This window comes from Uloborus diversus, chromosome 10, assembly GCF_026930045.1.
Source record: "Uloborus diversus isolate 005 chromosome 10, Udiv.v.3.1, whole genome shotgun sequence".
Taxonomy (NCBI): domain Eukaryota; kingdom Metazoa; phylum Arthropoda; class Arachnida; order Araneae; family Uloboridae; genus Uloborus; species Uloborus diversus.
In genome coordinates, this window is record NC_072740.1 from 70,283,306 (window position 1) to 70,299,281 (window position 15,976).

Genomic DNA, 15,976 nt, shown 5'->3' on the forward strand with positions numbered 1-15,976 from the left:
TTGCGTGTCTATACGTTCTTTGGCACTTATCCACGTGTGGTCGAGTCCAAAAAAACTCAACATTCATTCGAGGGTGAGTAAAACGGAAATTAAGGTCGATTTTTTAATGAAAACTTTTTCGCGAATACAATACTTCCTTTTTTGTAAAAAGAAGTAATATGTATTTAAGGGAGCCATAAAACTTTTATAATAATAGCAACATGAGAAAATACAGCAGACAAATCCGAAGTACAAGTTTTCTAAAGCGAATAAAAAGTAATTTATTGGATAAATTTTCAGCTCGATGTTGAAGGATATTTTATCATACTGTCTGCTTTTGCATAAAAATAACAATTTCCGATGGCGTAAATAGAACAACGATTTTCTTTACAATCAATTTGACAGTCGCCTTAATGCATCGGAATACATTTTTTTCGGATTCCGTCATTTCTGTTACTTAAACAAGTTCTTTGGATATTTCTTACAGTTTTTAAAGGGGAAAAAATAAAATCCTATTTTGTTATGTGAGTATAATATTTTTTTGGTAAACTACAAAACTTAACAATTAAACCTAAGGTGTTTTTAAACGAGTGCGTGCAAAACAGGTTTTCTCTCGCACAACCTTCAATTTAACACTTACAACCTTATTATCACAGTTCAAAATACAATCCTGGATTTATCTATTGATTTGTAAACTAAAAATAGTTTAATTTTTAGGAAAAAAAAATGGAAGTACCATACCTAAGAGTGCAACAAAGTTTGATTATTGAAATAGGCAATGAGACAAAATTTTATTTTAGCGGATACTTTTACTCATGCAGTATTGATGAATTTGGTTTTTAAGCATAGCTTATAAAATATAACAATGAATGCTGTTTTTAAGTTATTTGGTACGTTTGGCTAGAAACCAGAAGTCTCGAGTAATAAACAACCCGACCTTATAGTTAGTACTCAGAGAAATTAATAGGCGAATTAACTGTTGTCATCCTCATTTATATGATAGCGAATTCACTGATCGAATAACGCTCCTGACGTCATCAACAATGAAACTCGCGCCACGGCATATTAATTTGATAATATATTTTGGTAATGTTTGACATGCAACAAAATGCTTTATTTTGACAAGGCTGAACTGGATCCGGTAACTTAACTGTTTTACTGGTAAGACTCATTTTGGGAGAATGACGGAACAAAAAAGTGGTCAACAGTTACCGCTGTCTATTGAGTTGAGGGTTAATCCACTGTACTTAAGGGTAACATTTCAACTATCAAAGTGTCACCAAACAGGCAATTGCTTCGTTAAATTGTAGAAGCAATTTTTACCCGTCATACCTTGACGGGCAATTTTCTAGTATTTAAGTAACCTTCATCAACGTACCCCAGAGAAGTTTCCCTGGTTTTATCATATACAATATTCAAACGCAGAGCAACCACGCTTAGAATCCTTTTAAAAATGAAGTCTCACCCCCATAGATAATCTACGTCAGACAATACATGAAATGAATTTCGTCTGAAACTCGTTAAGTCTCTTGAGCCGTTAACCCTTTGGCTGTTAACTGATCTGAGCAGAAGCGATTCGCTTGAACGGCGAGCGGCTTGCAGTGGCGATCGCAGGGGACTGAATACTTTTTCGCGTGACATGGATTATATATCCGCAGTATTCACACATAATGCAACACACAACTCAAAAGCTATTACTTTCCTTACTTAAAACGGGTCGAAATATTTTTTATTTTAATTATATATTGTTTATTTACCGTTGGTAAAGCTTTAAAACACTACTATTGGACAGTTTCGCTGAGCAAGCATTCGAGTCTATAGTCTACGCAGATAACTTTAGATGACTAAGCACTGAATAGATGTCTATGGTACAAAATATCATGCAATGCTCGGCGCAAATATGTGCCATGCACCTAGAAGCCACACCAAGAGTTTTCGTTGGACACACATATTCGCGCGTACCAGTCAAAGGAATATACACAAATCAATCAACGAAACAAATAGTAACTCGAATAAGGAGGCAATAGCTTTTTTTTTTTTCAATGTCCTGCATTGTGTCCAACATTGACATAGGTCGTTTGAAAAGCATAGGTGATTTCGGATCTTTCGGTGAAGTCGCTATCAGAAAATTAATAAAAGCATTTATGATACTGCCCGAGAAGACTTTCCCCTATGATCATGCCTGACAGTCTAAAAGTCCTCTAAAAAGACACCTCTGCTTCTGCCTCAAAAGTCAAACAACGGATTGAATTCTCAAAGGAGCTTTTGGTGGAGCTGCACTTGTTAGTAATTCTCGTCTATCAAAGAGGCTTTAGACTTACTAAGGATAAAAAAAAACACCATCCATCAACTCACTTTTCTATAAGTTATTAACTTTGTTTTCTAACTCCTTTCGGCAAATATGTTAATCATGCAATTAATAAATGATAAGTCGCTACAGTGGTGCTTGGAGCGGCTAAAATTTCCATGAGCATTAGTTGCACTTTACACTGCGACGCGAGTGGATATTTTTGGACCATACATTAAATTTCCGTAATAATGATTTTGCCGATTCATTTACTGACACTAAATAAAATGTCGTTAGGTCAAACATATAAAACTGCTTGTAAATCCGTCCAACGTGATGGTATTATGTGCAGAGTTGTTAAAGCAGAATTCATTAAACCAAGCGTTATGTACACATCAATATTTTTATATTAATAGTAATGCAAAACGTATCTTTCTACAGATATATTTTTATAAATGCACAAAATAAGCTGTCTGATTAATTCATCTTAAAGTCGCATTTCGAAAGGGTACTTTCAGTCTTTGAAATGACTTATGTAACAATCACTGGTATAATCAATAAATAATAGACATAAGAGCAATTGTAACAATAATTTGTTACCGGAATCAATGAAACTTACAACAATGATTAATTTATAACGATAACTAGATAGAGCGTTTATTTATTTATTTATTTATTTTTTTGAGAAAAAAATATACTGTAATTCAAAAGTACTCGCAAATTTACTTATTGGAAATTTATTTTGCTTATTCCAGTGCTACAATTTTCTAGTTTTGTGGTCTGCGTACTGATTTGCGTTACCTAAAAATCATCATTTATAGCCACAAAAATAGTGATACAACAGTGTGAATTTAAAAAAATTTGCGTTTGTGAAATTTATAGTAATTTTATGCTGAATCAAAGTATTATAACAATTCAGCTGATTAAAATGATGGTGTAACTTCATGGCAACACAAAGCTTGCGTATGTGAACACATTTTAAAGGAAGTTAAACAGTTTTTTTTAAAATTAAAAGTCTCACATAATGTTAACCGATGATGAGAGTGGCACATCTGAATACTTAAAAAAAAAAGATTCATTCAAAATCTAAATTTAATGCACATTTAATGCAATTTTTTCACATGTAACTATGCGTAATGGCGTATAAACGGTGTATAAGAATATACAATAGTAAAATATCATTAAAATAACTTTAGAGGAAGACTTAACAAATGTTGACTAGTATACACTATTAAGTTTTAAATAAAAAACAACAACCCGTAAACATATTATAAACGTTTTGACAGTATTACAGGATTTGAGAATCAACCCTAGATTAAGAATTGCATAAAATCTTTGTTATTTCCAGTGGCCGGTTTTGTTTCCTGTTGTCGCCACTATGTTGCCGGTAAGCTATAAGTTTCAAATGTCATGACTTAAGTGAAAAGATGGAACTAATTTTCAAAACGTTGCTTTAATAAAGAAACATTCCAACACTGAAATAAGCTAGCCGAATTATTCATACAGTCCTCCAGTCATAACTACTTTAATTACTAAACTTTTGCTGTTTCAGTCGTAGAATTACCTTCCGGGGGAAGAGCCTTATTTTGCTACATTAGCATATCGGAAATTTCAACGCGAAATTTTAGTCCGTAAAATAAAATCCGATACCAGTATCAATTACTGTAAATATAATGCAGATACTGAATTCAGTCGAATATAACTATGATCATAAAACTAAAAACAGTCCCATAATGAAATATGCAAACAGTATTATTCATACAATCCAACAGTCATAACTTCAATTACTGAAATAATGCAGTTTCAATTTTAAAATTACCTTCTCGGGGAAGGGAGTTATTTGAGCATCATTAGCGTATCATACATCTGGCCACGAAAGTTGAATTCGAAAAAAGTTGGGTCCGATGTCACCACAAATTACTGATGTACAGTTAAAGCAAATTTTTAAATTTAGCTTAAATAGTAAGTTCAAAATTTTATTACATTTGAAAACAACTACGAAATGAAAACAACAACGAATCAAAAACATTTACTTTATATATAAGTCTCATTCAGTTTTCTGGAACGGAATCAAAAATCAGCTGTTAAAATTCAACTGGAACAAATCGATATTTGTAAGACACAGAACCCTCGAAAGTTTCCCCTGCCATTTGTTGGCTACAGTTCTGAAAGTTTATTTGTTATCATGCAAATTATATCTCCTCAGGTTATTTAAAAACTAGTTTGACCATTTAAGATCTGAACTTTAAACGTTGTTTACCAAATCAAAAATTTTGTTTTCCCCTTTGTATCGAAAGCAATTACGAAATCTTAATTCGCACCCCGGCGAGGAAAATGACACAATTCCAAAGAAAAAAAAATAGCATTATATAAAACCAAGGTTTTACGCAATAGTAAATTTAACCGCTTTTGTCCCCACAATTACATTAAGAGCAAAACAATAAAATGTGATATTTTCCGGGTAGTTTGTGTTCTGTTAGTTTTAAACTTTAGACTTTGTTTATTAAATCTCAAAATTTTGTTTTCCCCTTTGCGTCGAAAGCAATTACGAATTCTTAATTCGCACCCCTGCAAGGTAGGTGACACAACTCTCAAAAAAAACAGCATTGTATAAAATTAAGGTTTTATGCAATAATAAATTTTACCGATTTCGACCCCAATATTACATTACGCGCAAAACAATAAAATGTGATATTTTCTGGCTATTTTGTGTTGTCTACATTAATAACGTTTGAAATTTTTTCTTTTAAATTATGAAATTTTAATGATGTGTTACTATTGAGTGTACGGATTTTACGCCACTATGCTCCATCTATGTAACTAACTTTGTGCGAGTCTTTATGACATGAAGAGCATTAAATTCAGATTTTAAATCAATAGCTAGTACGTTTTCCCCAAGTTTCGAGTAGTGTCCTTACCATACCGGAGTACCATTTGACACGATGCAAGATACGGTTAAACAATATTAAATAGACTAAAAATGAAAATAAAACAAACTTCTCTACCAGATATACTAAATAATCTATTGAAAATTATATAGTTGAATTCGTAATATAATCTAATCACCAAAAAAGAGCACATTTACCATTAGTATTCTGCTAACCTTTTCAAAAGAGCTTGTTTTTACTAAAATATGTTTTCAAAATATTTAAGTATTATATACCTACCAATCATTATGCTATTTTTATATGGCGAGTAATTTTAAGTAACTACATGGCAGTGGCGTAACTAAAATTATCATTTTAGAATTTAAACTGAAAGACTAAAGTTTCAATAAAATTAACTTAGTTTTAAGACTCTCCAATTCATATTTAAAATGTAAAAGTTGTGATGTGCTTATCTTAATATATTTTTACTATGAATTCTATATGCAGCTACACTAGGTGAACAATCATTTGAATAAATATATATACTATCAATTTATAGTTCAAAACTTCTGATTTACAAGTACATACTAAAACCGATTCAAACAAAGAAAAAAAGAGAGATAACTCAAAGAAGTTCAGACCTTTCCACTCCTTTTCGAAAAGATAACATTTCTTTAAAAGGAGAGAGATAATCTAAATAAATATTAGAGTTGTGAAAATAAAAAGATTAGGTTATCGCTGGTGATATTTACAATCGTGGAAATATTTAGTATCGAATTAATTTTATTTCAATGGAATTTTTCATTTAAGGTATTTGAAACACTTCTTTATTTCATATATATTCCTTTTTTTTTCACTTTTTATCCTTTTAAAACTTTGACATCAAATTCTACGCGTTTAAAGTGGTTATTGTATTCCCTGTTATAGCTATTTAATTTCTATCTTTTGATGCAATAAAAAATGTTTGTGTAAAAAATATGTTTTATGCAATGTGTATTCATATTTCGAAAAAGAAAAAGTCCATTTTGGTGGAAATGATGAAAATTAAGAAACAAGTTCTAAAGAAATTCTTCTGATTAGAAATTTTACTTTCCAAAAAATTTTAACTCTTTTGGAATACCAGGAAACTTTTGGAAATATTTCCCGCGTAATCTTTGTTATTGTTGCGCCTGTAAGCAAATTAACGCAAGCAGTAGTGTATCCAGAGAGATGGGGGATCTTGGTATAACCCTATCCAAAATTCTGTTATTTTCCTTTTTTTGACCATAGAAAAGAACTAAACTAGCCATCCCCCTCCAAAATATTCCGCTTGTTTCTAAACTTTTTTTCAAGAAAAGTAGAAAAAAAAAACTTATTTACAAAATTTCGGATTATTTTCATGTCTTGAATGTACTAGTAGTTTAAAACAAATCGACTTTTTCTCTAACGAACAAAACTTCTAAAAAGTGTTTGAATCCTTTCACTTACGTTAAGCAAATGAGAATATCCAGTGAGAAAGCCTATAACTATAAAACATTGTCAATTCTTTTATCACCTTAAGATTTGAAGTTTTGAGTTTTCAATATAATTATGGAATTTACAATTCCTATTTTCATGCAACAAAATCAGTGTTATATTCCCCACTACAAATTAAATATTTTTCGCATACTGTTTTGGATGTAATTTTTGTCATCAGTTTGTAAAAAGAAAAATAACCATAGCTTACATTTGCGAATATTATTATATCATTGGTATACAGTAAACTTCCGATTATCCTTGGAATTGGGTGGCAAAAGTGCCGTGGATAATAAAAATCGCAGATAAACCAAAAAAAAAAAAAAAAGGTAAAATGAGGGATCCATTAAGGTAAATATTGTTTTTCAAAAACTTGACAGTATTCATTCATGCACTTTCTACAAACCGTGGAAATATATACAGTGCAGTAAAAATGTCTTGTATTTTTTCCCAAAAACACATTGAATAAAGAAATAAATAAACAAATTAATTAATATAATAAAACAAGCGAGTTTAAATTTAGTTTTTGGACGAAAAATAGTCATTGGTTTTTGCAGTTTGCTACAAAAAATACATGTTTGTGATTGTTTATTGAATCGCGGATAACCCGCCCCGTGGATAAAAAACTCGCTGATAATCGAGAGTTTACTGAATTATGATTTTTTCTAAATATAGTAAATACTTTGAAAAGCACATGAAAATAATAAATCATTGTATGAAATGTTTTCATTTCGGTGCAATCGCTCTTGTCAGGCCAGCTGTGTCATTATTAAATATACAGTAATGCTGGATACATAATCCATGTGGGGGAAAAAATCTATGCATTATAAAGGTATGAGAATTTGGAACATACTGTAGTTTCTTTAATAAAATTTGAAGATTGTATTAAAAACTATTTAATAATTTAAGAAAATTATTTTTGTAGAGGTTGTTGTTATTCATAGCCTCATACATTGCAAACAGACGGTTATGGTAATTGATCTTCGCTGATTTTGTTCAGAAGTCATTAACATTAACAATCCGTTTGCGCATACATTATGATATTCAACAATAAAAATGAAAAAAACTTTTTTTTGCGCAATCCTTTTTGTTGTTAATCCGGGACAACGAGAGCAAGTGATATGCGGCGAATTCCAATCATCGATGGATTTTTGAAGCGATAACGTATTAAAGCCATTTGAATATAAATTAAAATCTCCAATAACTAGAATAAAAAACATTTTAGGCGCAATCCATATTCTTGTTAGTCCGGCAAAGCGAGATCAAGTGATGTACCATCAATTACAGTCATCGACGTATTTAAGAGCCAATAACATTATTCAGCCAATTGTGTAAACATTATAGGTAAAAAAAAAGAAAGCGCAATCTTTATTGTTATGAGTCGGGCACACCGACAGTTAAATGATACACGGTTAATTATCATCATCGATGTTATTCAGAATCTATAACATTATTAAGAAATTTGCGTATAAATTAAAATTTTGAATAATTAAAATGCAAAAACTTTTTTGACTCAATCCTTATTATTGTTAATCCAGCACAACGAGATCAAGTGATGTTCGGTCAACAGTCATCGACGCATGAAATAGCCAAAAACCATTAATAAGTCACTTTTGTCTACATTAAAATTTTCAATAGTTTAAAGCAAGAACATATTTCTACGCAATCCTTATTGTTGTTAGTCCGGCCCTACGAGAAAAGGGATATAAGGTAAATTACTATTTTTGAAGAATTTACGAGCCAATAACATTATCAAATCCGTTGACTTTTTTAAAACATTTAATTTTCGGAAAAAACAAATTTGGCGCAATCCTTATTATTGACAGTCCGGCTCAACACGAGCAAGTGCTATCCGGTAACTTACAAATTACTATTTTGAAGAATTTACGAGGCAATAACATTATCAAATCCATCGACTTTTCTAAAAAATTCAATTTTCGGAAAAAACAAATTGGGTGCAATCCTTATTATTGACAGTCCGGCACAACAAGAGCAAGTGCTATCCGGTAACTTACCGTCTTCGGTGTAATACCGCAAGCGCCTTCTGCTGGAGTTGTCCGTCCAGATGAATCGCGCGAGACTGACTGCCGAGAGATTGCTACCGGCGAGATCTTTTCACGGTCGGACCGATTCCTGTTGCTGCGAACAGGCCACTCACGCAGATCGCGAGCCAGATGGCCCGCTTTTCTCCGGCGCCGTTAGGGCCATCTATCGGGGGGCTAGCGAACTGGAAGAGGATGGACGTCCAATCATTGCGGCTGACAATCAGGGTGCATTTACTATTTAAAGGCAAGGGATGCTAAATTGGCAGGACAAATTGGACGAATGTAGATGTGACGTGAGTATCTTCATCATGCGCAGGGAAGTCAGAAATTGGAGTGGTACGGCAGTAATGCATAAAGCACTGCCATTCGGTTGGGGGATGATTGAATTTTGTCGGGAATGCACTGAATGAAAGTCAATTTTGTTATTGGGTAATGTATCAGTATGACCTGCGATGCTCGATTTTTGGAAATAAAATGCGAATTAAAAACACAACCAGATGAAATGTTTTTTGTTTTTTTGCCAGGTATTACATAAATTTTGGCCCCCTCTCCAGAGGCAAGCAGCGTATATAACGTTAATCTTAGTGCTAATGTTTTGCTTTTTTTTCTCAATTTTTTAGGCCGTTGGGCCCTTTAAGAACGTGGGCCCCCCTGCACTGCGGGTACGCAGAACCGGACCTGATTACAGATCGAGTTACGTTATGAAAATAGAACGGATTGCAGCAAAGATAATCCTTTCATAGATGGATTTGAACAAGAATATATCCGTTACCTGACACCGTCCCAAATTTTGTCCGGATATTGATCATTGCTAAATGAACAGCGGTATCACTATTTATAACCGCATCAGAGATGTCCACGACGGGACATGATGAAAACTGCGCCGTTGAAACCGGAAACTTTTTAATGGGTCTTTTAGTCTCTTTTCGGAGCAGGGTCCGATTATGACTTTTGAAGTCACTGGGCATAACCTTAACTTGGTGCCCCCTCCCGCATATGCTTTGTAACGAAGTAATAAGATACTTGCGTAACATATAATATTGTAATAAACGCAGGACTAACTTAAGTAGAAGATGTATGTGAGAAATGTGGTTTATATATAAAATGTCTTCAAGATTTCTCTGGTAGGAATAAGACGTAAATGTTATAAGTATCTGCTACATAACTCCTAAGTTTAAATACGTAAATACAGTGTAAAGCCAGGAGTGACTTGAGGATTTATGAAATGGATTAAACTTCTATGATAATCGCTTTTATTTCCTTTTACAAAAAAGGAAGTATTGCATTCGCAAAAACATTTTCACTCAAAAATTGAACTTAATTTTCATTTTGCTCACCCCGAATGAATGTTGAGGTTTTTTTTTTTTTTTTTTCAACTCGACCACACGTGGATAAGTGCCTAAGAACGTATAGTCACGCGAAATATCCATTTTGACGATTCCCAAGTTAATTACAACGAGTTTTCTCGTGACGTCTGTACGTACGTATGTATGTCGCATAACTCAAGAACGGCATGTCCTAGAAAGTTGAAATTTGGTACGTAGACTTCTAGTGGGCTCTAGTTGTGCACCTTCCCTTTTGGTTGCATTCGGGTGTTTCTAAAGGGGTGTTTGCCCCTTTTGGGGGAGGGGGAATCATTGTTAATTTCGATGTAAACTCAAGTGGTGTTACAATTTGGCGGAAACTTAGCGAATTATCGCCAGTCTTTTGGGCGCCAAGTTTTAAGTTTGGGCACCAAGGTTCCAAATTTGTCGCCAACATGGCGACAAATTTGGATATTTTTTTTTTCTTATCTGGTTTTAATTTGGCCACTGTTGGTGATATTTAGAGAGTAAACTATTGAATCACATTATAATTGCCAAAAATAGGAAAATGAAATTAAATTGGAAATAAAAGGAAGTCATGTGATGCACTCATCAGCTCGTTTCTAGATAAGTTTACAGTATTCTGAAGAGCAATATAAAATTCGACGTGCTTTTAACAATAATCGAAGATGACAATCAACTACTGTTTAGGGACCAACGGAGTCATTTTCCATAAAATGGCAAATAATCACATGTTTTAAAAGGATGGATTGTAATGGAATATTTTTAATCAGAGATTCAAGAGTGGGTTTAGCAGTAATAAAAATTGAAAGAGATCTTGACCGAATGGAATTTCGCAACAGATTCTTATCATTTTTTCCCCTCAACATTTTGTGCTTTACTAGCATTGTGGTTTCCCCTTATAGCAACTAAATTAGTTAGCTTAGCGATTATAATTTAAGCAATATGCAAAAGATTTTTACATATAAATACTGGCATAACTTGCACTTTTTGTCTAATGAGAAGATTGCGGCTAAAGTTTACACGTAAAATAATATTTATTAAAATTATTCCATCATTGATATGAGAAACATATTTTAAATTAAAAAATGCTTTCAATGTTTTATTTTATTTTTTGAGCAGTCTTCTTATTTTCGGCAGCGGATGAAAGGTAAAAAGATCTTACACGAGTAGTAAAAGACCTTCAACTAAAGTGATTTTATTTATTCAAGTTGATATTGATGTGAAGTTACAAAGGGATAACATTTAAAATAAAATAGAAGATAATCCAGGTTTCCAAATAATGAATGCTATGTTAGCTACGAATAGCAAAACTATCGCACGCAGATGCAGATCTTCTGTGCCAGATTAGAGAGTGACTTCTCATTATTGATCAAATCAAACAAAGGTTATTACTGAGCTACAAGTGGTTGAGTCTTGTTTGGTTATGTGCTGAGGAGAAATTCAGAATTGGATTAAAAATTCTATAGCATGAATCTGCCAAATAAATAAATAAATAAATAATAGCGCAGTCTGTACCATACCCCCCCCCCTTTCCCTTCGCACTCCTGATTAACAATCATGGAGAGTTTTAGCTCAGGTGAAACAAAATTTTCTTAAATAGTTCATATTCTACTAGCAAAATGACTTTTAAACCAAACATATTTCACATGCGGTCACACAAAACAAAATGTATTAGTTCCTTACTAGAAACTTCTGAAAATGCTGCAAACATGATTAAAAAAAAGAAAAAGAAAAGAAAAAGAAAAAAAACATGGTTCATTAAAATTTTTTAAACTTCACATGAATTTGTATAATATAAAATGAGGTGCAGCTTTTTTACAGATTTTCTGAGTCACTAACGCAACGCCACTATTAAAATTTTCTCAAAAATGTTAGAACTATCCAATAATAACAACATAGAGAGAAGTGTCGAAGTCCATGCTGAAAATATGATTAAATATTGACTTTTTTTTCGACCAGCCTTTCCCTGCACAAAAAATGGTCAAAAGAAAATTAGCTAATTTTTAAATTGTGAATATAAAATAAATATAATATCAACTTTAAAAAATGCCCCCGCCTTAATTTCCCTTTAAATGTTTTTTTTTTTTTTTTTTTTTTTTTGCATTTCATCTTACTTTTATCTTATGATTTTATTTATTTACAAACTCAGCCTTGGTTCTAGAATGCAGTTTTTTTTTTTTTTTTAACTTATCTTGACTAGCCTGATTTCCTGTTACTACAGATATTATAACAAATATTATAACAAAACCACTACGAAAGAATTTTAAGATTTAAACATTCAGAAAGTATCAATATTTTTTCTCTTAAAAATTAACTTAGCAGTATTAATGAAGCAGTTTGCATAAATTAAAAAAAAAACATGTACTTTGACGATTTCTTTAAATAGTTCAATATTTCAAACTAATATACTTCTGTTTACGAACTGTCACTTTCGTTAAATTTTGAAAACATTTATAAAGTCATGAATTATGGACTGGAAAACTATTCAATAATTTTACTTTAATATTTTAACATTATTAAAATGACTAATTACATGACGTCAGATAATATGTAATAATAAATTGTGTTCTAAAATGTCTGATGATTGATAAATTTTAATTTATAATGCGGTGAAAACTAATTAGATTTCATACTATCCATCTAAATTAAATTTGTTTTATTGTTATGTAGCTCATAGCTCATTATTTGCTTAAAGTTTAACAGTTCAATGCATATTCATTGTGATTCCGATACAACGCTATTCTGCAAATCAAATTAACATCTAACTGCAATGTAGAAAAGACTGGAAAATAATTGAGTCTAAAATGATGTAATCAATCAAATAAAGGAAATTTGTTGATCGCAATCTTTCAAGCATGAATGATTTTCGGCATCTTGTTATTGTTTAAGCATTAGCTTCTGGTTGTATAGTTTAGTATTAAATTAAAACTATATCTTAAAGCTTTAAACAAATTATAAAATTATATTTCAATAATAGATAAAATTTAAATGTTTAGTTTGCTTCGCATCGAATATTATTTCGGCTGCAAAAATGAATATTTTTTGCAAGTTTAACTTAATTTTAAATATTTAAAAACTATCGAAAGTTTTTTGATTAAAATGTGTAGGTAATCTAAGAAACTTTGATGAAAAAGTATAATTTTTCGAAACATCGAAATTTATTTTCGAGATGATTACTAGAACAATTACTTTATGATTAAACAATCAATAAGCAGACCAACGTAATTTCGGCCCACATTACAAATAACATTGCACACATGAGCTTCGGGATAATACTGAATCCCAATAATCAATTAATGAAATTCTGACTTTCGAAATATAAGTAATCCTAGAAGAATCAACTATTATAAAAAAATTTGTCCGACAAATAAAAGTTTTCTTAAGAAAAAAAAGATAGGTTTTGAAACACTGTTTTTTAGTTTCTTAAAAGTGTTCTTTCTTCTCTTTTCGTATTAATATGATTTATAGTTGATTACTCCATGATTAAAAAAATATAGCTTTGTATAGCCTCGAGATAAATTTTATCAATTTTTTTATTCACATTAGACATTATACGTAAATAAAACTAATTAATCAGAATACTTTAAAAGCTATAACATAATACATAAAGTTATCTATGCGGCTAGAAATATGCACAGTTGTAATATTTAATAGAACACACTGTTTAAAATATGAAATTAAAAAAAAAAAATAGCATTTTTAAGCAGAAAAGAAGAAAGGAAAATAAAAAACAAACTCTAAATGATTTCAATTAAATATCTTTGGTATAATCCTGTACTGCTGCCATAGGCTCCGGATGGTTGCTACAGGCATTCACTTGAAAAATATTTGCTAACACAAAAGCAGTATGGCATCAGAGAAAATTATAATTATTTAGTTTTTTTTAACCGTCTGAAAAAAAAACGAAAACTAGCAGCAAATGAGCGTGAAAAAATGTTTATGTAAAAAGATTTTCAGAAGCCTTAAAATAAGAAGTTATGAAAAATAACTGGGAAGTAACTTTCATTAAACCGTCCTTGGTAGTACCAGATGTACTTATGAGTGGGCCGAAAAGTGGAATTTTCGATAACTGACTTCTAGTAGCAGAAAAAGGTTGTGTATTCGCATCCTGAATATGGGGAAAATAATTTTAAAAATAAATATTCATGTCTTTATATCGCGCATGAGCTAATAAGAGTGAAAAAAGGGCAAAGGAAGATAAAATTAAAAAAAAATTACATTTAAATATCTTAAATTTTCATTCTAATGACACTCTAATGCATCCTTTTAATGATCTTTAAAATTATTTGAATTAGGGTTCGTTGGGGTAAGTGGGACCCCTTTTGAGAACAGTTGGTTTTTGAAACCTTGTACAAAAGTTTTGAAACAAAAGAATTTAAACTTATTGTCTTATTTTATCTTGGACATTATTAATAAACAAAAGTTCATCATTATTTTCTAAAATAATGCTTTTACTATTTTTAACGATTATATTTTTTAAAAACTCGGATGTGTGTCCCACTTACCCATAGTAAAGGGTAAGTGGGTCACTCCCTTTTTATTTAAATTTAAATGAAGCGCATGTAAAAAAGGGGGAAGGTGGTCTTACTTGATAAAATATGTAAGTTTTTAGCTTGAATTTTTTTTTTTTTGGAAGCGCATAAATTTATGAGATATTTACTGTCTTTTAAATCTGTATCCTAGGAAATTTTAAAACGAAAAACAATCCATTTCATTTCTGAAATTTATTGAAAGCCTGTAGATATATATATTTTACTTCTACATATAAAAGTGTGTTAAATAAACGTAATACAGTTAATTAAGATCAGTTTGAGTAAATTAATTAAAACTATAACTTGAAAAAGAAATTGGAAACACTAGATGACTGCGTCTATGCAAAGTTAGCTAAGGAAGAACCATTATCGCTTCATCCTCAGTAATTATTCCAACATCATCTGCACTATGCCAGTAAAAAGTGTCACTCTTTCTATTCGTTCCTGTAAATTCAACAGTATTTTTAATTTGTATCTTTAACTTCCAACATTAGACCTACTTAAATCTTAATGATTTTCTTTCATGCATGCTTCACAAATACATAATCATCAGCTTTAGCAGTTTTTGTAGTTGAACTATCAATTCCTACGATGTCATCACAGTTATCTTGTATTTCATCAATACAAATATTTAATCAGAGTTGCTTTTGATTTTGAAATCCCCATTATTATAGGGGGACCCACTTACCCCGTATAGCAAAAATGTACGGGGTAAATGGTACTAATCCTCTTAAACACTTAACAATATTTTATGCCAAAATTATTGTTGCTGTATGAACTTTAATCTAAACTATACGTGAAAAATTAATTATCATTAAAAAATAATAAAAACTATCCCCGAAGCACTTCTGTAAAAAATGTTGCTTATACTCGCAATTTTTTTTTTTTTTTTTTTTTTTGGCTAAGTGCTATGACCCAGAAAAAAATTCTACGATTCCCAAATAAGTGTGAAACCAATCACTGTGATCAAATTTAACATGATCAGTGCAAAAAAGTTCGAAAACTTTAACCATATTTCAGTTTTAAGGGGGTGACCCACTTACCCCAGTAACCCACTTACACCAACCAATCCTATTTAAATTTTTTAGATCGCACATCAGTAGTAGTTTTTGTAATTAACCAAAATTTGACTTTTTTCCGTTTTTTTTTTTTTTTTTTGCACTTTACGCAATAAATGTGCATTATGCAGCTTTTTGCTACTTATGCCATGTCCTATTTCATAACCAACCCAAAACCCACTTGGGGAGGTATACGCACTTCGTGTATCCCATCGGTCTTCCCATCCATACAGTGAAGAAGGATAGCTAACAGTATCAAAATATTTGCAGTATATTTGCATTTGCAATTACTACTTGGCAATAGAAAATTTTCTACTTTTGGATCGAGGTTTAAAGTTGAACTTATGACTAAGTTTTGGCATTGAGGATCCCCGATTATAAAATTT

The 15,976-nt window shown here is 31.4% G+C and overlaps 1 long non-coding RNA gene across 1 annotated transcript in view; it reads right to left on the minus strand.

Moving 5' to 3' along the window:
• LOC129231258 (uncharacterized) overlaps positions 1-8,752 on the minus strand; it is a 172,241-nt gene extending 163,489 nt beyond the window's left edge. The window contains exon 1 of the long non-coding RNA XR_008581232.1: positions 8,643-8,752. This is a non-coding gene — a long non-coding RNA (uncharacterized LOC129231258). The remainder of the gene's footprint in view (positions 1-8,642) is intronic.
• Between the last annotated feature and the right edge of the window lie 7,224 nt (positions 8,753-15,976).